The following is a 24,231-nucleotide window of genomic DNA, read 5'->3' as shown; positions in this document are numbered from 1 at the left end:
ATGCTGATAACATTTCTCATTTTTATTTTTCTTTCAATTTTGCTCATTCATTACTATTAAGTGCACAAAAGTTAAATTGTTTGCATGGTCCAATCAGTTGATCTTTTCTTTTATGGTTTTGGTTCTTGGTGGTAAAGAGGGTTTTTTTTTGTTGTTGTTGTTGGTCTATTTTTTTTTTAATAATTTTTATTGTGCTTTAAGTGAACATTTACAAATCAAGTCAGTCTGTCACATATAAGCTTATATACACCTTACTCCATACTCCCACTTACTCTCCCCCTAATGAGTCAGCCTGCACCCTCCTGCCAGTCTCTCCTTTTGTGACGGTTTTGCCAGTTTCTAACCCTCTTAAAGAGGGGTTTTGAAGCAAGAGTTTTCATTTTCAATAAACTTTTATTGAGCACTCGTCCTAGCTAAGGGGCATAGGGAGTCAATGAAGTGCTTGTCCTGCAGAAAAATTTCATCCAGTTGTGGAGATAGAAAAATAAAACGAACATTCACACGACATTAAGAAACGTTCTACCAACAGCAATCCACAAATAAATGCAAACTGATACAGTGCAAATAGAGAACATATGTGCTAAGAATAAAGGAATGGGTAGTTGAACAGAACTTCTCAAGGGAGGAAAATCGGAGATAATAAAACACACAAGGCTTTCAAAATTTTCATGATATCTTTTTTCAGTGGTTCTTCTATGCATCTATGAATTACTCCAATTTGGATATATTGAAACAAGCTGGACCTTGCTGAACAAGTTTTATATACTTTCTTCAGGACGCGAGAAGAAGAGACAGGTAAGTTTTAAGCATAAACGTCATTTTGAGAATCTTTCCATGAGCAATTGACAGTGGGAATTAGATGTGGACAGGAAAGAAAGATAAATCATTTCCCTTACCAGCCAAGAACACGCTCCACCCCTCCTCACCTCGGCTCTGCCTTCCCACCCACCTGCCGAGCACTACTTTAGAAATTTAGTTTCAGAGGGAAAAACACAATAAGGGAGAAAATTGTAGAAATGATTATAGAATTATGAAGTCATTAGAGGAATAAAAACCTCAAAATAAGAAAACTGAACTGCTTGTTTTCTCTTCCAAAAATATACATAATAATCTAGTTAGCATTATTGGTAGCTGATGCTCATTTTGAGAGGGAAAAGAACTTCAATTTTGGTGAAACATGTTAGTGAAATGTTCTCAATACTATGTAGTTCTAGTTTATTCTATTCTCCAGTGTTCAGATGATTTCTCAACAGTTGACTCTGCTCTGTCTCCCTACAGCAGACTCCAACTCTCATCACTGATGTAGAACGAAACAGGAAGAGGTGATGACATTGTGACAGTAATTTATTTCCACTTCCTGTGGCTTATATGCACTGTACTTTCTTATTTCCTACAACAGGGTTCTGAATGATCCAGTCCAAAGCCGTAAGTTTTATTCTTACCTAGACTCTCTTCCATGAACACTTGACTTCTCACCCTGCTGAGCAGAACAGACCACCCCAGAGTAGGAAAAAAAAGAAAAAAAAAATCAGGACAGTGGTTACATGTTAATTCTTTAAACCAAATAAATTCAAATTTTGTTTCTCCTTCTTAGAGGCTAATCTAAGCACTCAATACTAAAGCAAAACTTACCAAGCTAAAACATTCCCCAAAGGCAAAATAACTGATTTTCTATTGAATATTCATATACCTCTCCTCTTCCCTCTAAGGAACCCTGGAGGCACTGTGGTTAAGAGCTGTACTGCTAACCAAAAGGTTGGCAGTTCAAATCCACCAGTCACTCCTTGGAAACCCTAGGGGCAGTACTACTCTGTCCTATAGGATTGCTGTGAGTTAGGATTGAATTGACAGCAACGGATTTTTTTTTTTTCTCTCCTCTCTAAAGGTCTATAGTCTGCAGTTTCGTGGACTATACCAGTGCAGAACGAGACAGAGGTAAGGAAGAATGTCTGATGTCTTTTCTTACCCACAGTAAGGTCTTTTGCTTTCTACTAATAATTTCCTATCTCTAGGATGTGTAGAGGTGTACTCATTATATCACAGCATCAATTTTTTGTGATTCTATGAAACCATCTTCTTTCTCTCCATATATGCCTCATTCATATAAAATTTATGCTTTTAAGACCCACATTTGGCAGGTTTCTAGTAAATGGGAAGAATGTAATAGCCAAAATATCTATAATCAGAGAAGGCAGTAATTTATTTCAAGAAGTTGTTGTTGTTGTTAGGTGCTTTCAAATCAATTCCACAATATAACTACCTCAAGTACAACAGAACAAAATGCTGCCCAGTACTACTGCACCATCCTCACAATCATTGCTATGTTTGAGCCCACTGTTGCAGCCATTGTGTCAGTCCATCTTGTGGAGGATCTTCCTTTTTTCTCTGATCTTCTACTTTACTGAATATGATGTCCTTCTCCAGGGACTGATCCCTCCTGATAGCATGTCCAAACTACATGAGACGAAGTCTCACCATCCTCACTTTTAAGGAGCGTTCTGGCTCCACTTCTTCCAAGGCAGACTTGTTCGTTCTTCTAGCAGTCCATGGATATTCAATATCTTCACCACCACCATAATTCAAAGGCATCAATTCTTCACTGGTGTTCCTTATTCATTGTCAAGTTTTCACATGCATAGGAGGCAAATGAAAATATCAGGGCTTAGGTCAGGTGCTCCTTAGTCCTTAAAGTGACATCTTTGCTTTTTAACACCTTAAAAAGGTCTTTTGCAGCAGATTTGCCCAACACAATACAACATTTGGTTTCTTAACTGCTGCTTCCATGGGCATTAATCATGGATCCAAGTAAAATGAAATCCTTAACTACATCAGCATGTTTTTCCATTTATCATTATGTTGCTTACAGGTCCATTTATGAGGATTTTTGTTTTCCGTATGTTGAAGTTTAATCTATACTGAAGGCTGTGGTCTTTGATCTTCATCAGCAGGTGCTTCAAGTCCTCTATGCTTTCAGTAAGGTTGTGTCATCTGCATACTGCAGGTTGTTAATGAGTCTTCCTCCAATCCTGATGCCATATTCTTCTTTATAATCCAGCTTCTCCGATTATTTTCTCAGCGTACAGATTGAATAAATGTGGTGAAAGGATATGCACGATTTTCCTGATTTTAAACTACATAGTATGACTGTCTTCTGTTCAAACGACTGCCTCGTGGTCTATGCACAGGTTCCTCATGAGGATAGCTAAGTGTCCTGGAATTTCCCCTCTTTACAATGTTACCCATAATTTGTTAGGATCCACACAATGGAATGCCTTTGCATAGTCAATAAAACACAGGTGAACATCTTTCTAGTATTCTGTGCTTTCAACCAAGCTCCATCTGACATCAGCTATGATATCCCTTGTTCCTTGTTCTCTTCTGAATCTGGCTTGAATTTCTGGCAGTTCTCTGTGGATGTACTGCTACAACCATTTTTTAATTATCTTCACCAAATTTTTACTTGTGTGTCATACTAATGATATCATTTGATAGTTTCTGAATTATGTTGAATCACCCTTCTTTAGAATGGGGACAAATATGGATCCCTTCCAGTCTGTTGACCAGGTAGCTGTCTTCTAAATTTCCTGGCATAGAGGAGTGAATGCTTCCAGTGTTGCATCCATTTGTTGAAACACCTCATTTGGTATTCCTGGAGGCTTGTTTTTCACCAGTACCTTCAGTACAGGTTGGACTTCTTTCTTCAATACCATCAGTTCTTGATTATATGCTACCACATAGCTTGTCTCATTGTCTAATGTGGTCATTTTATAATGTGTCATTATTTGCCAAGGTACTGCAGAAAACAGAACCCTAGAAGTCTGAATTCAGGACACCAGCTTTAGGGGAAGGGTTTCTCTTTGGCTCTGGGGGAAGGTCCTTGTCTCTTCAGCTTCTGTGTTCTGGTTCCTTGGAGATCTCCATGTGGCTTGGCATCTATCTTCCCCCATCTCTGCTTGCTTGATCTGCTCTTTTATACCTAGTAATAGATTGACTCAAGATGACTCTATACTAACCCTGCCTCACTAACATAAAAAAGACAACCCATTCCCAAATGGGGTTATAATCACAGGCATAGAGGTTAGGATTTACAACAATTTTTGGGGGGAATACAGTTCAAACCATAACATTCCACCCTTTGGCCCTTTCCAATTCATACCCCTGCCACACACAAAATGCATTTACCTGATCACATTGTTCCAATGTCTTAAATTAACTCTAAGTCAAAATTTCAACTTCTGAATAATTTAAATCAAATACGGCTAAAACTTTAGGCACATTCCATACTGAGGCAAAATTCCTCTTCATTTGTGAACTTGTGAAATCTAGACTTCCCAAAATACAGTGGTGGAACAGGCACAGGGAGATGCTTCCATTACAAACGGGAAAAATTGGAGAGAAAGAAGAGAGAATGGGCACCAAGCAATTCCAAAAGCCGGCAGAACAATTTTCATTAGCTCTCAAGAATTGAGAATAATCCTCTGTTCTATAGGACCATCTGGGCAAGGGCCCTGCCCTCCAGACTCTGGGTGTTGGCAGTGCTTTCTTCATTTAGAGCAAAGGCTCCTCCACCCTGGGCTTCAGCTCCCTCTTCCAGGCTTATTGGGATGGCAACTCTGCTCCCTCAGTTTTGGGGTGTCCTATTCTCCTAGTCCATCTGAGTGGCGATTCCACCCCCTCAGCCCTGGCAGACCTCGTTCTTCTGCCCTTTGGACATGGCAGCCCCACCCTCTTAGCTTAGGTAAGTGGTTCCATCCCTCTGGCACTCACGAACAGCAGCCCCACACTCAGGAACGAAGTTGGTGAAGATCAGTCTCTTTGAAACATTAAAGGCCATGGCCCCACACTTTGAAACCCAGGAGGCTGTTGCCCCACCATGTGAAACCTAGGCAGCCCTTCTTCTCATGCCACTCCCAACATTTTTTGCTGATCTGCGAGTTGCTCCAGGCATCGCCCTTTCCTTTACTTGGAGAACAACATATATAGCTCTTTTGGTCTGTTTCCTGACTATAGAATTCTAAGAGACAGGCAGCTTTCTTTCCTTTCACATTGTCTCTATACCCCCTAATCTAAACTGATGGGTTTTCTGAAGTGGTAGTTGGTTAGATCCATCAGTCACCGGCTTAATCTCTGTAACAAAAGATTGTGCAGCCACATTCTTGGTGAAAATTCTAGAACACATGTCTTTAGTTTGTACAACAGAATTTTCCAAATATTTGAGTTTCATTTTGCAGTTTATTTTTAAATCCATCTCTTTCATCTGGCATTTTTCTGTAAGTGGTAAGGAGAAACCACATAGTGCCTTTAAGATCTTGCTTAGAAATCTCATCCAGATATCCAAGTTCATCACTGACAAGTTTTGCTTTCCACCAAATATTTGAGCATAATTGAGACAAGTTCTTTGCCACTGCATGAAAAACATAGCTCTTCCTCCATTGTCCAATCACATGTGTTAGCAAACCCAGGAAGGTTGGTCCTTGTCTGGAGCGCTCAGACTTGCCAATTACCTGGACACCAGACTTTGAAAAAGAGAAAGTAACTCTATTGTAATGCGCAGAGCAAAGAGCCAGAAGGAAGTTCCTCAGATCCAGCTCCCTGAGCTGTGGGGAGAAACCAAACCAAACCCATTGCCGTTGAGTTTATTCTGACTCATAGTGACCCTATAGAACAGAGTAGAACTGCCTCAGAGTTTCCAAGGAGCACCTGGTGGATTCAAATTGCCAACCTTTTGGTTAGCAGCTGCAGCACCTAACCATTACATCACCAGGGCTATGTGGAAGCAGGGCTTATATGTGATTTGGGCAGCCAGATGGCAGCCACACAGGCATACTGGGGGCTGAGGGGGATTTCTAGAAGGCCGCCAGGAAACAGGAGGTGACATGGTTCTTGTCAGACCTCTCCTTTCAGTATAGAGTCCAGGTGATGATTTTCCTTCTGATTTGTTCCTCCTGTTGCTATGTCCTCTGTTGAGGTGAATTATCGATCACAGCTGGTCCTTCTGCGCATGTGGGGTGGGCCAAATCTGGCTTGGGCTAGTTTAAGGACTAATGGAAATTTACTGGGATTTGTAGGATCAGGTTACACATGTTCATCATTTTCTTTTACAGCCTTACTCACCAGAAGCACATTTAATGTCAACATTTCTAACAACGTTCTGTTTCTGGCTGCATGTATTGACTAAGATGATAGAGATTTTCTCTACAGGTCTCCTCACTTACTTCTGAGTCCTCACCAGAATTGCCTTTGACATCCATAATTCTATCAATGGTCTCTTCAAGACAATCTAGGTTTTTACTATTAGGTACATTAAAACTCTTCCAGCCTCTATCCATTACCCAATTCCAAAACCACTTCCACATTTTAGGTATCTGTTAGGGCAGCAGTCCAACTACTGGGTACCAAATATTGCCTTAGTTATTTTGTGCCGCTATAACAGAAATATCACAAGTGGATGGCTTTAACAAACAGAAATTTATTTTCTCACAGTTTAGGAGGTTAGAAGTCTGAATTCATGACACAGGCTCTAGAGGAAGGCTTTCTGTTTCAGCTCTGGCAGAAGGTCTTTGCTCTTCAGCTTCTGTTTCCTGATTCTTTGGAGATCTCCACTTGGCTTGCCATCTATTTTAGCCCATCTCTGCTTGCTTAATCTACTCCTTTTATATTTTGGAAGAAATTGACTTAAGGCACACCCTACACTAATCCTACCTCACTAACATGACAAAGACAACCCATTCCCAAATGGGACTATAACAACAGGCATAGAGATTAGGATTTACAACGCATATTTTTTAGGGACACAATTCAATCAATAATACCGTCTCCATCCAACCCTCCTTTTCTTTCCAATGTTGAGTTTTCTTCCTGGAACTCTTTTTGTTTCACCCCCTTCAACTATTTCCCCAGACTCCCACTGCCATCGAGTCAGTTCTGACTCAGAGCGACCTGCAGAGTTTCCAAGGCTGTAAATCTCTACGGAACTGGACTGCTGCATCTTTCTCCTGTGGAGCCACTGGTAGTTTTGAACCAAAGACCCTTCAGTTAGCAGTCGATCACTTTAACCACTGGGCCACTTATTTAACCTACCAATCATGTATTTCATGATTAATGTCTTGATTCTAAATCAGGGTTGGTTCCCATTCCCATTGCACCCTCTGGTGGTCACTTTTATTTCCACCTTAGTTGGTTTATTTAAACGAATTCAGGTAATTCTATACCCCTTACACTTTTTTAGTGGCAGGTTCAGAAAGGGCATGTGAGGCAATTCTAAGCAATGGAACCAGAAGAAATTCTGTTGGGGTGGGGGGATGCTTCTGAGAAAAATGTCTTCATCCACAAAATAGAGTAACAGGAATATATTTTTTTTTATTCTATTTTTTTTTTTAATATTATCTTTGTAGCTGTTGTTATAATTTTGTTACATGATTCCTGGGACTGCTATTGCTATATTTTTAGTGCCTTGAAGTTGAAATCAATCAAAGATGGAAGAATGGAAAGATGGAAAAAAACTCCGTTTCTGTTGGCATTGTGGTGCGAATGCATGGGCGAATCCCACAGGTGGATTTTAGCAGTCATTTTGCATTCCTCTTGTCCCTACAGCATCTGGCCTACCTTCTGTGTTTGCACAATCTTATGCTTTCTTAATAAGAGCCTGATACTCAGAACCAAATCTGAAAATACCATTAATTCACTCTCCTAGACTTCCTTCTTCTGGGAGACAATTAGCTCATGAATTTCTCATGTACCTGCAGAGTGTGAGTGCTCTGAACAAAAGCATTTACAGCTAAATTTTGTTTGTGGTGTCATTTCAGAATTGTGAAGTCTTCTTCCCCTTTCTGAAGATTTTCTTACATCCCAGGGTAATAAACACAGATACTCCTGCCCCCGTCCTCCAGAGACATTTACTTCAATTCCAAAGCAAATGTAATCTTCCTCTCTCCCCTCTCCAGAAAGGAAAATGAGCAGATCATCAGCAACTCTACATAAAATCAGAGTTTCCTAATTTTGAGACTTCTCTCCTGTGATGCCCCCACTACATGTGTAGGTAACACCTGGACCTCATCTGGTTGTTCTGTGGGAATTGGTGCACAGGAAACTGACATGAGACTAAAAGATTATCTTTGTCTCTGAATCAAGGAATCACATATGTATTATATTAGCCTACCATTTATTATATTATTAGCCTACAATGTATATATATTCTTTTTTTCCTTTAGCACCTACTATCACAACACTCAAAAGAATGGATTCAGTCTGGTGGCATAGTCCTTGATTTTCTGTGGCAGGATAAATTGCTAGTTTGCAAGTAAGGTAAAATCATAGACCCTTCACATTTTTACAGTTAAGCCTTACTGCTAGAGTATTGTCACTTAACTTTGAATAAGACAATTGGCTACCCCTGGCTCATATTTTCAATTTGAAAATATTGATATGGAAAGTCAGCAACATGCTGAATCCATTCTGTTGAGTGTTGTGATTGTAACTGCTACACCCACTCCTAGACACAGCAGTTGCAGTATCCAGCATCCATTGATCGTTGTGTCAGCAGTGCGAGCTGTCTGAACTGAGCCTATTGGCATGGTCAGATGTGGGGTTCCACGAAAACGGAAGTCAATTCTCATCACTCCCAAGGTCTCTTCTTCCCCTAAATGAGTTTTTTATTCTCCGTAACACTTACTACGGTCTGATGTACTTGTTTATTTTTTATCTTTCCACACTGGGATATAATCTTCACATGGGAAGAGATTTTATATGTTATCTCCCCTACCTACACATAGTAGACTATCAAAAAATATTTCTGAGTGAATGAATAGTAGAAATTTGGAAGAAGCTTCACTGTTTTTATCTTGAGGAAATAACCCATTATGCGAAGGGAAAATTTATATATGTATTTGTGTGTGTGTATATATATATAAATATATATATATATATTATATAATCCATTGCCATCAATTGGATTCTGACTCACAGTGATCTTATAACACAGAGTAGAACTGCCCCCATACGGTTTCAAAGAAGCAGCTGGTGGATTGGAACTGCCAACCTTTTCATTAATTTTTCTTTGTGGAAATATGATCATAGGGAAGAAAAAAAATATAGACTTTGTAAAAAAAAATTGAGTAGTTAAGTATCTAACATGATTAGCAGTTTTTATGATGACTAATTTTATTTTCAACTTGCCTAAACTATAGTACCCAAACACTAATCAAAGTGTTACAATGAAGATATTCTAAAAATATAATTGATGTCTATAATCTACTCTAGATAAAGGAGATTACCCTTGATAATGTGTTTAAGTCTCGTTCAATCAATTGAATGCCTTAAAAGCAAAACTGAGGTGTCCCAGAAAAGAAGAAATCCTGCCTCAAGACTAGGATCAACTACTCCCATTGGTTAGGTTTCTCTGGAGAACCCTGGCTGAGACAGATTTTGGTACCTTGAGTGAGGTGCTGCTTTAACAATTCCTAAAAATGTGGAAGCGGCTTTGCACTTGGGTAATGGGTAGAAGCTGGAAGAGTTTGAAGTAAATGTTAGAAAAAGCCTAGATGACTTTCATGAGCTTATTGTTAGAAATAGGAATGATTCAGGTGGGAGCTCAGAAGGAAGCAAAAGCAGCTGTAGATAAATGTTCTAGTCATAAACAGAATGTTGGCAGAAATCTGAACATTGTCTAGGTGTACTGGAAACCAGAGGATTGTTTTCAAGCCTTGAGAGTTAATGAGATTTACTCTGCCCAGCTTTGAACTGCCTTGGTACCCATGATCCCTTATTTTCCTTCCATTTCTCCCTTTTGGAGTGGAAATGTCTAATTTATGCCTGATTCACTATTGCACTTTGGAAGCAGACAACTTGTATTTTTGGTTTCACACTTTCACAGTTGAAAGGAATTTCCCCCCAGGGTGGAACACACCCGGAGTCTCACTCCATGCTTGATTTACATGATTCAGAAGATAAAACTTTGGACTTAGAGTTTATGCTGGAATATATTAAGACTTTTGGGGTAATATGATGGGGTGAATGTGTTTTGCACGTGGGAAAGACATGAATATTTGAAGAGCAAAGAGTGGAGTATTGTAGACTGAATTGTAACCTCCCCCAAAAAATGTATTGAAGTCCCGGCTCCTATATCTATGAATGTGATCCTATTTGAAAATAGGTTTTTTCTTTTGGTATGTTAATCAGTTCATACCAGAATAAGGTGGAAACTAAACCTAATTACTTCTGAGTTATAAAAAGAACAAAACAGACACAGAGATACACACCGAAGGAAGACAGACACCAAGAAATACCAAGGAACGTGAAAGAACTCCAAGAAACTCTTGGGGCTACTGATGAGGAAGGAGTCTACTTTACAGTTGGTGCCCTGATTTGGACTTCTTTCCTCCAAAACTATGAGACTAAAAATTTTGATTCTTTAAAATAACTTTTGTGACCTAAGTTGAAGTCTTGAAGTCATGTTCCATAACTTGCACATAGTATTACTTACTTTCAGTTGGGTTCCATGTTTGAAGATACTTTACCAGGGTCTGAACATGAGGAAGTGAGAATCACTAAAGGCAATATTGGAAGCTGGTGGCGTAGTGGTTAAGTGCTATGGCTGCTAACCAAGAGGTCGGCAGTTCAGTCTGCCAGGCGCTCCTTGGAAACTCTATGGGGCAGTTCTACTCTGTCCTATGGGGTCGTTATGAGTTGGAATCGACTCGACGGCAGTAGGTTTGGTACTCCACAGCAATAATGACAGTCTTACAAGACGATTTTGTCTCATCTTTTAACAAGGAAAGCATAGGTCTTTATTGCTCTGTAAACCATTTCCATTCATTGAAAAGGAAATGCCTGTACAGACCAAGTAAATAACATACCTAGTTTGTGATATTATATGAGATTCTTAATCACCTCAGACACTATTTTCCTTCTCACTTACATAAAAGAGCCATTGTAGTAGTCAGATGGGGCATATTTTGAAAGGTTTTTGTCAGTTCTAACATAGTAGTGGTATGTAAGATAGTATCCATTCTTATTTTTATCACCAGGAATGGATCTTATTCGCCAAAGACTGCCCAATGGAGTTAATGTAGCTAACACAGATATTAAATTAGTGATATATTCCTGCCATGTGTTATGGATGTCGACAGGTTATGTAACAAACTGACTCTAAACCTAAGACTTCCTCACACACAATACATACTTATATTACTTGTTGAATAACATTAATCCCCAACAGATGTTTTCATTGAAGGAATCATAAACTCTAATGAAGTCTGTGGATGTGACCATTGACTCGATGGCATCCCACTTGTAATTACATTCTAATCAGTGTCAACAGAATTACACAGACTCATACAAAGCTTATTAAAGAGATACCTGAAAGCTCACTGTATAATTTATGTGTGGTCTATTATGAATTTTTTTTTTTTCCTGTTTTTAGAGAGACTCTCAAGATAGAGTATTTGGAGAGAGAAGTATTTGTTTTGGTCAAGACTCTGTCTCACCAATATTTATCTGCCATTTTGGTCTCATTTGTACTGGGTTACTTTAAGCTCTATTTTTCCTATTATTTTTCCTAACATTGTCAACCAAGTCAATTACAAAAGTGTATTATGCATTTCCTTTTGATTCTCTCTTGTCCAACTTTCTTGAAACTTTGAGCTGTTAATATGATTTTGAATGTCTAGTGAGAATATTTCCTTAAATAGGTAATCCAAAATGTAAAATTGGACACAAATTTGTGTCTGATGTAATTCATTCAAATTATTTACACAACTATTCTCACATAAGGTATTTAAAGTAAATGTTCTGGAATATTTTTAAAGGTAATTGAGTATTTTCAATTTTACTGCTGTGAAGAGACACAGTTCTTATTTTTGCAATGAAAAATGTTTTAGATGCTTTAAAATAAAAGAGTTTATCTGAACTTTTGTTTTTTATGTTACTTTTTCTTTACTTGAACGGGTAGCTAATTTGGGTCAATGGTCTGTATGAATTGCCAGATTTGTGTAGGAGAAATTTGTGACTTACGTCTCATAAACCTACACCATTTAATGAAGTTGAACTTAAAAATGTACATGCTTGAAAATAAATGTGACTACAGAATCAATTCAAAACATGAATGTTTAAGGTCCCCCCCACATTATGTCTAATGTCGAATTCACTGCCTGTGACTATTAGGTATCTTCTGGACCGATAATATTCCAGGTTGTTCCCTCCCACTGAAAATCTGTTCTCATGTTGTCTTCCCAAGATAGTAACTATGTTGCATTTTTCAAAGTTTAATCTTGTTTGCTTTTTTTCCCCTCACAGACTGCTTTTTATAAAACTTATTCGTGATGTAAAATTACTTAACAGTTTACCTCAATTCTCATACTTAACACTCTATAGTGTTTATCTTATAGGTAAGTAATTAAAATGTAATGAGAATGCCAAGAAAATAAACCATTCAATTCGTGTGACTGAAAGCAACAGGGAAATGCCATATGTTTCTATTTTCTTTGAAGAAAAGATTATTTTTAAGAAAATATAGCATATGAAGTTTATATGACTCCTTACTTATGTATGAAATGCTGCCCCATACAACTAATTTAACATTTAATCCTATACCCTTTCTTTATGAGTTATATTCATGTCCTTCAGGGATTAAATTAGAGACTGAGTCAAGCATTCAATGATGTTTGGAAAAACATTTATTAGACCAGGGTGACCCTCACAAACAATGAAATTCATTAAATGGAAAACAAACAAAAAATATTATACAGAAACTTAATGTTAAAAAAAAAATCTTCACAGTTTTAAATAGTAGGTATTTTGTTTTAAAAATGAAGCTGACTTTGAAGGTTTAGGTATAGAAAATCAATGTCAAGTACTTTTTTTTTGAGCACTATTGTGGTATTAAGGTTATCCGTACAAAGAGCCTAGACCTATTTTTTAAAGGGTTAAATGTGTCTTATTTGGTTTCCTTAGATTCCATAGCAATTATTCCATTTATAAAATGTTTTGTAATTATCTATTTTCTGTCTCCACAGATAAATTTTTGGCTTCATGATGTCAGGAATATATCTACTCATTTGGTGTCTCTTGATGTTAAAAATGCAAAATAGTTATTATTGGGGACTTTTAAGGTATTCTAAATTGTCTAGAAGTTGATTTCCAAGCAAATTAAAATGAATAAAAGGCATTCAGGGCTGGTGGAAATGAACAATGAGATCCAAGGGAATTTCTTACTTTTATGCAAGAGGCAAATATTCAGTTACTTTAAGAGACTGTTCAGTTTATTAACAGAAGGCAAAGTGAAAATGCCGCTCACTCATTTATTCACTCAGTGTGTATTAAGTACTTATGTACCAGGTACATTGAAATGGTGGTACTCAAGAGGTGTAACCATAAAAGTTATTTTATTGTTACATTCCGTTCTTTTAAAATTTCTCCAGGTGGGTACTCTTCTCCTTAATCCTGTTTGAAAAGGTATCATGCCTATATGAAATATCTGATCACTATTAAATGATAGAAAGTCCTACAGTCACTTTAAAATGAAATCCTGGTTGTAAATTAATAATTAAAAACATTGAATATATTAATCAATGCTGTAATAACCATTCAATGATAGATTTCTCCTTTCTCCCACCTAAGTCCCCCTGTAATGGTCTGCCTGCCTCCTTAAAGTAGAGTTATTGTTCTACAATTCTGAGTCACTGCTTACCTCTTTTCCTCTCTCTGCTTTGTTCCCAGCGGGAACAAAAAGCTTGGAAAAATGAGAGAAAAGGGGATCAGAAAGAGCTTTCTTCACTGGGCCTACGTGAGATGGCTTTTCATTCGATTAGTACATGTTCGAGGTTGATTTTTTTATGGATACTTTTGGGAATGCTCTGCTAGGTCCCTCTGCCTGCAATTGTCATAAAATGGGCTCTACTTTTCTTTCAGCCAGCCACTCCAGAGCTACACCTCTCAGCTCTGCTCCCTGTGGGATAGCCCACAGCCTCCTACTGCTGGGCTCCACCTCTAAACAACTGCAGGCGGACCGTCCTATGGTGGTTGCCCCACCTGGTCACAGGAGTCACACTGTTAGAGGGCAGTGCAGTTATTTTTGAGTTTTAGCTCTTTCTTGATGCCATTGGTCACTTTACTTTTCTCAAGTCTGACTAGTGATTTGTGCCTTCCAAACTATGGAAAGCAAGCTCTAGGAGTGACCCTTAAAACCTCTGTGACTAGGCTTGAGGTTAGATAAAGAAGTCCCACCTTTCCATCACCAGTTCTTTTGATGGAGAATGAGTTATGACTCAAAACATCTTCCCAAATCTGGCTCCCCCACTCTTCACCCCCCCAATACTTTACATGATAGATATGAGTTAGGGAACCACTTATCAGTCACCAGCTTTAAATCTCCATATAAACCAGCTAATCTTTTGATACATAGCGAATTTTGACACAAATTTTGAGATATAGCAAACAGAGATTGCCATTCTGTTGTTACAGGTTAGGCACTGCCAGAGATGCAGTGGCAAACAAAACCAGTTACAGGTACTACCCACAAGGAACTTATTATCTAGAAGGAGATTCAGACAAGATACAAATAATAATAACATATACAAAATTACAACCGCAGTAAGCACATCGAAGGGGAAATGCATGTTTCTGTAAGAGACTCATCCTAAAGATAGTTGTATAAAGAGATTGGAGAAGGTTTTCCTAGCCCCTTCATTTAGTCATGATCTGAAAGTCGAGGTCAAGTTAACTTTGTGAAAATAAGAGTGAATTTGGGGAGAGGGATGAACAACATTTTATGTAGAAAGAACTTCTCATACAATGATTCTGTGGTGGTAGAGGCAAAAGCGAGGACTATGGTGGCTGGTTTTGAGAAAACAAGAGAATGCTGAAAACACAACATGAGGCTTGAGGTGTCCACAGAGAACAGTTTCCAGAGAGTAAGACCCAGTAGGCCATATTAAGAATTTTTATTTTTGATTCTAAATGCAGTGCAAATCCATGAAAAGGATCTAAACTGGGGATAATGATTGAGGATGAAACTAGTGATGTGAAAAGAACGCTTTGTGTTCAGGGTGAAAAGGGATCTTATGGGGCAGAGGGTACAAAATTGGATGAGGAAAGAAGAATTGAGGTGACTGCAATACTCCATTTGAGATACAATATTCATTTTGATTAGAGTGAGATAAAAAGAGCTTTCAGTACTATAAGCTTATAACCTTATTTTTCCAGCTTTAGATTTCAGACTGCCTGGTAGCCTCGATGTTAGAAGGACATGTTTTATAAATCGATGGGATAACTCTTCAAATGCAGCCCACCAGTGAAAACTCCGCTAATGACTGATGCAGAAATTCCCTCTGATTCTACACTTTTTAGGTTGCAGTATCATCATAGTAGATAAGTTTTATTTTAGGTGAAGGAAAAGACAATACACAATGCAGGAGAGGTTAACACAACTGGACCAAACCAAAAGCAAAAAAGCTTCCTGAATACACTGAACGCTTCAAAGGCCAGTGTAGCTGGGGCAGGGGTTTGATGACCATGGTTTCAGGGGACATCTAAGTCAATTGGCATAATAAAGTCTATGAAGAAAACATTCCGCATCCCACTTTGGAGAGTGGCATCTGGGGTCTTAAACGCTAGCAAGCGGCAATCTAAGATGCATCAATTGGTCTCAACCCACCTGGAGCAAGGAAGAATGAAGACCACCAAAGACACAAGGCAATTATGAGCCTAAGAGACAGAAAGGACCACATAAACCAGTGACTACATCAGCCTGAGACCAGAAGAACTAGACGGTGCCTGGCCACAACTGATGACTACCCTGACAGGAAACACAACAGAGAATCCCTGAGGGAGCAGAAAAGTAGTGGGATGCAGACCCTAAATTCTTGTAAAAAGACCAGACTTAATGACCAGACCGGGACTAGAAGACCCCAGAGGCCATGGTTCCCAGACATTCTGTTAGCCCAAGACAGGAAACATTCCCAAAGCCAATTCTTCAGACAGGGATTGAACTGGAATATGGGATGGAAAATGATACTGGTGAAGAACAGGCTTCTTGGGTCAAGTAAACACATGAGACTATGTCTGGAGGGGAGATGAGAGGGCAGAGGGGTCCAGAAGCTGCCAAAATGGACAGGAGGAGAGAGAGCGGAGGGAAGAGCTGTGCTATCTCACTAGAGGGAGAGCAATTTAGAAGTGTATAGAGCTCAAAATGATAATTTACTATATTGAGATCTTAAAAGCTAGCACTATGGAAATGCATAAGAAATAAAGAACATAAAACTTTTTGTAATAATTTTCTCTTTAGCAAACAAAGTTTAAATCATCTTTGAATCATGAAAGTATATTTTGAACAATAAACCTCATAATATTAATATTTTATATCAGTATACATTTTTTATACATTTTACCATTTGCAAAGCCCTTCTAAATATATTATTATTTCATTTAGAATAATATTTCTGGTATTTTTCTATCTTGCCCCATGTTGTGCTAGACCTGAGCTACAAGATAGATGTATCACAGTCTCCACTCTTCTGGAGTTTTCACCCTCGTTGAAGAGACATGTAATGGCTGATTGACTTAGAACAGTACTTGCTAGTAACTAGGATAAGTGGTGGTTGTACTGGGGGTTTCCTTAAGTAATATGAAGTAATGGAAACAGCATTGCTTTTAGAATTCACAGAGGTAGAATGGACCCAAGGCCCGAAGACCTGAGTAACAATTAACTGAACGTAGGTAGTATATCTACTATGTCTAAAGAAGAAAGGAGCTACTCAGAAAAGAGTTGACCAATAGGAAAAAAAAAAAAAAAAAAGAAAAAAATTAAGAAACAAGGGTATCATAAAAAAAGATAGATAGTTTTAATCAAAGAGCTATCCAGGGGAAAAGGAATCTTAGCCAAACTTTTTTTTTTTTTTTAATTATTCTAGTTCTACTGCTAAGGTAAGTTATATCTTTAAAATTTGTGCAGGGAGTTAAAGCTAATTAATTTCCGAGACTTCACCCCATATTCTAGACCACACTCTTTATGAAATTGGAAGCCATTACATATTTTATTCCTTTATTTTTTCATTATTATTGCATATTGAACAAGAAAGCTTTAATTACGATGTGGCTTCCATTATAGGTCCCCTAAAGGACCAAAATGGTGCTGGTCAGACTAAGATAAATATTCATATCTCTTTGGGAGTTACACCTGTCTTTGTGTTAATAGATTACATTCTGATACTATGCAGCAGTCTTGTGAATTTGTTTAATGCAAATATACCACTGAGGAATGGGTTAGTCCTCAGTGTTCTAAAAAAATCAAGCTCTAATACTTGCAAGACTAAAGACTATGGTAAATTTGAGAACAGAGAAGAGATTCTAGATGGTAGAGGTTAAGGCACAGTTTTGGAAACAGTACCTGAGTTCATGTCCTGAATTCACTGCCTAAAAAAAAAAAAAAAAAAAATTTCCTACTCTCTGTATAATCTTAAAAATATACTTTTCTTATTTTAGTTTATCTATAAAATGGAAATAATCATATTATTTACTTGATAGAAGTATTGTGAAGGTATAAATAACATAACATTGAAAATAGTTAAATGGGGTAAATGTTGATTAGATGTTACCTTTCATAATGCTACTTTATGAGTCCTCCAGACTAGGATAGCCTAGTCCCCTGTAGATGTATCAGTCAGGGTTTAGTTGGTGATAATATTAACCACTTCAGCTAGTTTAGGCAGAATGAAGTTTAGGATAGAAAACAGTGCTTGCATATCACTGGTAAACCCAGAGTAGTATGTTCTAAAATCTTGCTATGATTCTCAGAAAAATTGTGAGAATGGGTCCTCTGTGCCATAATAAGAAATCCGGGGAGTCAGTAAGGCACTGCCACAATTCTTGTCTCCAGAAATATGCCATCGTCATTTCTGATCATGGGTCAGGGAGCCACTACTTCCATATTTGGTTCTAGAATCACAGCCTCTGTGTAAATTCTTTAATTATAAAATAGATACCTATGAGGCACAAAGTGGCGCCATTTTGTTTTTTTCTTAATTTGGTTCCAAATTCCCATCTATTGAGATTGCATCTGATTTGCAGAGCTTCAGCCAAATGTACAATCCCAGTTGCAAGAAAGCCTGGATAATGAAACTTAGCTTCCCAAACTTCGTAACACTAGCAAGAAAAAAGAAGCTGGTACAAGGGTTGAGTATACTGATCTACTATAGTAGATGATATATAAGCTGGATATTTAAAAACACATGAACAAACAAACACAATTTCTGACTGGAGTTACTAAAGAAAAATGATTTGTGTTTCTTAGACAGGAACACAGAAATATTTGTAAATAGAGAGCTTATGACATATTCATTTAATTTCGAGTTGGTTCTGTTTGTTACAACTGTTGTTGTTGGGTGCTATCAAGCTGATTCCAACTCATGGTAACCCCCCGTGACAGAGTAGAGCTGCCCCATAGGTTTTCATGGTTGTGATCTTTATAGAAGCAATTTACCAGGTCTTTCTCCCATGGAGCCACTCGGTGGGTTCAAACTACCAACCTTTTCCTTAGCAGCCAAGTACTTAACAGTTAGCACCACTAGGGCTCCTTTTATTACAACCAGAGTAGAATTTGAGACTTGGAGTGATGAACTAAGCTTAGAAATATAAAAAGAAACCAAGCCATAGAAAGTCTTGTAACTACAGTAAGAACTTAATTTCACCTTGTGGTCATTAGGAAGTTAGTGGACTTATTTCAAGCAGGAAACACAATAATCATATTTGAATTTGTGGACCATCACTCCACAGCTCTGTGAAATATGGTTTACTGTGAAAGCAGAAGCACTCCATGCAGAAGGTGGGCAAGACAAGGGACTTGTTCAGGTGGGCATTTACAAATAACTAAATAAAAATGATGATAATAGGAGAAAAGATAATATCAGTGGTAGTGGGAAGAGGAGATTTTATATATCTAGAAGCAAGTATTATCAGATCTCAGTAAACATTTGCATGGGGAGAGTGTTGGGGGTAGTGATTTTAAAATTAAAAAATTTGATGGATGCTGAAATGTTTTGTAGAGATGGGGAAAAATTTGAGGACCATGAGATGAGTTCAATTCTGTATATTTAGCATATACCATGGATCTGCCTGAAGGCCTTCCATGAGGAGATAATTCACGTACAGTTAAATATATGGACAAGCATGATGCTTGGGGGAAAAGATCTGGTTCAGGCATATAAATTTGTGCGTCTTTTTAATATGAATAGTGGCTGATGCCAAGAGGGTAAGGTCTTAAATGTAAAGCTGCATAAAGGGAGCAAACCAGGAAATGCATCCTTCCAGAAAACCAGCTTTATAGGCCAGTAAAAAGGAACGTCTAACAAGGCTGAGATGTGACTAAAACTGAAGAAAATGTAAGAAAAAGTAGGGCAGAAGCTAAGAATGTTTATAGAAAGATCAAAGAGGTATTTGAAAATATTCATGTGGCTAATCTCTAAGTCATTGGAAACATTGGCAAGAGTAGTGAGAATGGAATGAAAAGAAACAAAACTGAATTCATGGAGTTGAGAACAGAATAATTGATAAGGGAAAAGGAACTGTGAAAACAAACCACTTTGCTTAATAGTTTGGAAGGTGAAGAGATATTGAGAAATGGAAGGCTAAAAGGAAAATGGAAGCTTAAACGGAAAGAGAGTAAAACTCTTAGAAGCATCCAGAAGGTAAGAGGGAACAAGAAAGTGCCACAGTTTTGGGAATGACTTTTTGTGGGGAGACAGCAGCCAGATTGCAGTGTAGAACTGGTGATGGAAGTATCAAAAGGGGATATGTAACCATGGTATAATTTCTTCTTTGGAAAATGTATAAATCTTTTGGGGGTAAGGTTTTATTCCCATTTAAAAGCATGCCATACTGAGATTGTTCCCAACAGGATCAAAGCTTATATCAAGTATAGCAATACGCTGATGGGGAAAAGACAGAAAACAAGTGGGGTTGAAGAAGCGACTCTCTCATTTTATCCTCACACCAACTTTAGGGTAGATGATTTACCATAGATAGGATGCTTCCTGAACTAGAGATGAAAAAACAGTGACTAGCACAGTTATGAAAGGGTACATTTAGTAGTAGAACACTGATTTTAAGAACATAAATTAAAATGAAAACTGCCTCATATTAACCGGGAAACCCTGGCGTCGTAGTGGTTAAGAGTTCAGCTGCTAACCAAAATGTTGGCAGTTTGCATCCACCAGGCGCTCCTTAGAAACCTCATGGGACAATTCTACTCTGACCTATAGGGTCACTATGAGTCAGAATTGACTGGATGGCAATGGGGTTGGCTATGGGGTTTTGGCATGTTAACCCACTCATAACAACAACAACAAAAAAACCAAAACCAAACCCAGTGCCATCAAGTCGATAACAATAAAAGAGCAAAAATATATATATTTTTAAAAATGACAGGACTGAAGCTAAAACTGGGTCCAGAAAACCTGTCCAACTCTTTCTAATTTCTTGAAAAACAAAATAAAATTCTACAAATCTTCCAAAATTCCCAAGTTTTAGGACAAACTTTTACTTTTCAGGAAGAATAATTGTTTGGAAGAGAGTTATTAGCAAAAATCTCAAATAGAGTAATTTTACAGCTGTTCTTAATTTTCTGTGAGGCAAATAAGTTGTTTAGAGAATGTTCACACAATACAGAAGTGTTGACTTACTGGCATAGTACTTACTATGCCACGTTCTGTTGATTTTGCAAGCATTAATTCATTTATTCTTTCAGTACCCAGGTCTATTTACTCTTTCTTTTATAGGAGATACTCAACTCTGTATTTTAAACAAAGAGAATTTAATCCAGGGAATTGGCTGCATATAGAAGAGCAGAGAAGCTAACAAGGGAAAGCCAGGTATCACAATTAACAATGGAAGGGATCTGCACCAATTTTAGAGTGAAGGCAAAAATGGGAGGAGGAGGATTGCCAGAGTCTGGGCCCTAGTCATCCAACAGAAGCTGGAAAATAGAGGGCCTGTCCAGCAAAAGCTAGAGTCACTACTCCTGGGGGCTTCAACCACTGTCCAGAGCAAGATGTGACTATTGAGGAGACACAGCTATTGCTGAAGAAGCCATTGGGGGCACACAGAGAGGCTACAGATATACATTGGCTTTTTCTTTCTCCAGCCTCACAGTCCAATGGCTTTGCCTTCCATTGGCAAACCCTGAAGCTTACCTGCTTTGTAGACACATCTTGTTGAAATTCATCAGGTTTAGTTTTGCCAAAAAAAAAAAAAATTTGTTATTAAAGGGTGAGAAACAGTTTTAATTTTCCTGTAATCCAGATTTCTGGAGTCCACAGATGTTGGGGTAGCTCACCCAGGCCATTGTCCTTAGACGTCCTTTTGAACCTTGAGCCTTGAGAAAACTGGTTTCTAAAAGTTACCTTTGAGTCAAACAATGGTCTAGATGAATTAATGAGGACCATTTTTTTTTTCCATTTTGCCTTAGGCATTGAGCTGTTTTGAAGAATTCGGTCAGTTTTAGGAAACAGAAACTGCAGGTTTCTGTGTTTTAGGGTAAAATGTTATTGTATAAATACAATTCTGGCCCTTTTCCATGGTAATATCAATAAGATGGGGTATAAGAATTTTTGGAAGTTCTTTTTATCTTTGGAACATTTTTAGCTCCCTAGGCAAGATGTTACTCAGATTTGCAAATCATATATTCAATAAATTTCAATCAATTTCTATTACTGGCTTAATGTGATTTTTATATTATCAGGGAGAAAATAATACACTGGTGAGGATTATATAAAGAAAGCAACCAGTCTATTACCTAACTATTTTATATCTGATCCTGAAGTTTGGGTGTCGTACCCAAACAAGTAAGACACCGATCTTAAATTTTAACTCCATAACCTGATTTATGAAAGATAATCTGAACCTACTACTTGATAATTTCTCATAATTAATCAATTTTCCAACTCATACATGAATAAAAAACCAAAAAAAATCAAACTGTGCCGTTGAGTCGATTTCGACTCATAGCGACCCTATAGGACAGAGTAGAACTGCCCCATAGAGTTTCCAAGGAGCGCCTGGAGGATTCAAACTGCCGATCCTTATGGTTAGCAGCTGTAGAACTTAACCACTACGCCACCAGGGTTTCCCATACATGAGTAGCTGTGTTATTACTAACCATTTTTAATAAACTGACAAGCATAATTGAAATACACATTAAAAAAAGACACTGAATTCTACCAAGTAAGTATAAATTCTTACTGAATGATATGTTATGCATTTTAATGAAAACTTCTTCAAAGTGCACGTGCTAACCAATGACATCAGTGCTGCAGACAGGCTATTACTTTACACATTGTGCTTTTGAACGAAGGAATGGCCTACTAAATAAATAATTTTGATTACTTCAACAACAACAAAAAAAATTTTTTTCTGTTGCATTTCTCTTCAACCAGCATATAATTTGCAATATATCCTCACTATCCTATTTCCATTTAAAACTTTCAGACTCTGAGGAATTCTGATAACTCTGTAATAACCTTGAGAGGAAAGCTCAAATGGTCTTTCACGTCTGAGGATCCTGAAGATGTATGACCTTTTTAATAGGATCTCTTGGTTGTTTTGCATAATTCATGGCTCACATAAGACTTTAACAAGGAAAAATGCATAGTTTATATGGTGTTTTTCTGGCTTTCTGCATATTGATTGTCTATTATATTTTATGCCTTGATTGCAATATTTTTTCTGAAATAATTCACTTTTAAGTGGTTGGACTATAATACCAAGAGTAACTCGGAAATCTATATGCTAGAGATTTTTCGTATTTGTACACTCCAACACTTTTTCATGTCAGATTTCAAATTAGAGGCATTTTTAGATGCTGTATGATTAGAAGACATTTAAGGAAGTTCCCTTTTGGAATAGGTCCCAAGATTTAGGAAACACAAGGAAACCAGGGCTTTTACTGAACCTTACACCAGACCCTCCCCAGAACGTAGATATCATTGAAAAGCAAAGCCCTATCATGCTCAATAAACTATTATTGCCTCAAAACAAACAAATAAAAAACAGTGTAATTAGAGTATGATGTAACTAAAGAATCATGCGCTAAAAGTCAAGATTGAAGAAATAATATTTTAATTGGTATTTTAAGCACACTTCGCTTTTTATTTTCAATTTAGGAAAAAAATAACCAACAGAGCAATCAACCTAAAAATATAAGTAAAATTATTTTACAAGTAATTGGTTCTTTAAAAATGAACTTTAAGTTTTCCGTAATCTAATGAGGGCACTGGGTTTTGGGGGGTTTAATTTTACTAGTTGAGTAAGCTAAGTTTACTCGTCAGTGGCTGAAGCAACTATTCTTTCTTAATAATTTTCTTAGTTTCTATTAACCAGCAATGTGTAGAACTAGTGTTAATTTCGTAACCGTCTGTCCTGCTCTACCCCACATTTTTCATTGTGAATATGCCTGCTTTTGACTTTTCTGAAATTCAATTTTCAGAATGAATTTATATGCAGTGACAGAAAATAGTGATATGTTAAATAAAGGCTAATTTAAAGGAGATTAAAAAATAAAACAACAACAGAGGACATAACTCACTGTTTGGAAAAGATGTATATACTTCATCCTTCACTGAAAATACATCTAAGAACATTTTCTAGGTCAGCCAATTGAACTGAATCCATCCAAAGAACCTATTAATTCAGCCTTTCTCTTCTATTCAAGCGCATCTGTGTGATTGCTTCACTCTTTTAAGGTAAAGACAATCGTAAATGTAAAAGGTTCAGAAAATCTGTGCAAGCAGACAGTAAAATATAATCAGTGAAAATAGTTATGCTTAATCTTTTATACAGCTTTTTGATTCAATTGTTCAGATTGTTGCATTGTTAAGTACAGATGGTCTGAGATGGCATGATTATATGACTATTTGCGAGAAAAAAAAAGTGAACAAATATTCATCTCCAAAGACAAACCCCCCTTTCCTTAGACACTTTGATATATAAGAAGAGCTCATACTGACCTCAGTGCCATTTGGTAGGATAATAACATTGGCAGTAATATTCAAGCTTAACACGCCGAGGCACAACTTCAGGTCATATCCTTTTCAAAGTAACTCTTTTTAAACGTGATATAATGAGTAAACATTCGTAACACTAGGAAAATTTCTTATTCCATCAATAAAATAGAATCTCTCCTTCATTTATCTAATATGCTTTGTCAGAGTTTCTTTATAGATCATTTCATGAAAGCTCACTGAAGAC

The sequence above is a fragment of the Elephas maximus genome, chromosome 18, assembly GCF_024166365.1.
Source record: "Elephas maximus indicus isolate mEleMax1 chromosome 18, mEleMax1 primary haplotype, whole genome shotgun sequence".
Classification (NCBI taxonomy): domain Eukaryota; kingdom Metazoa; phylum Chordata; class Mammalia; order Proboscidea; family Elephantidae; genus Elephas; species Elephas maximus.
The sequence above is the reverse complement of the archived record's forward strand: the minus strand, read 5'-3'. Positions refer to the sequence as shown.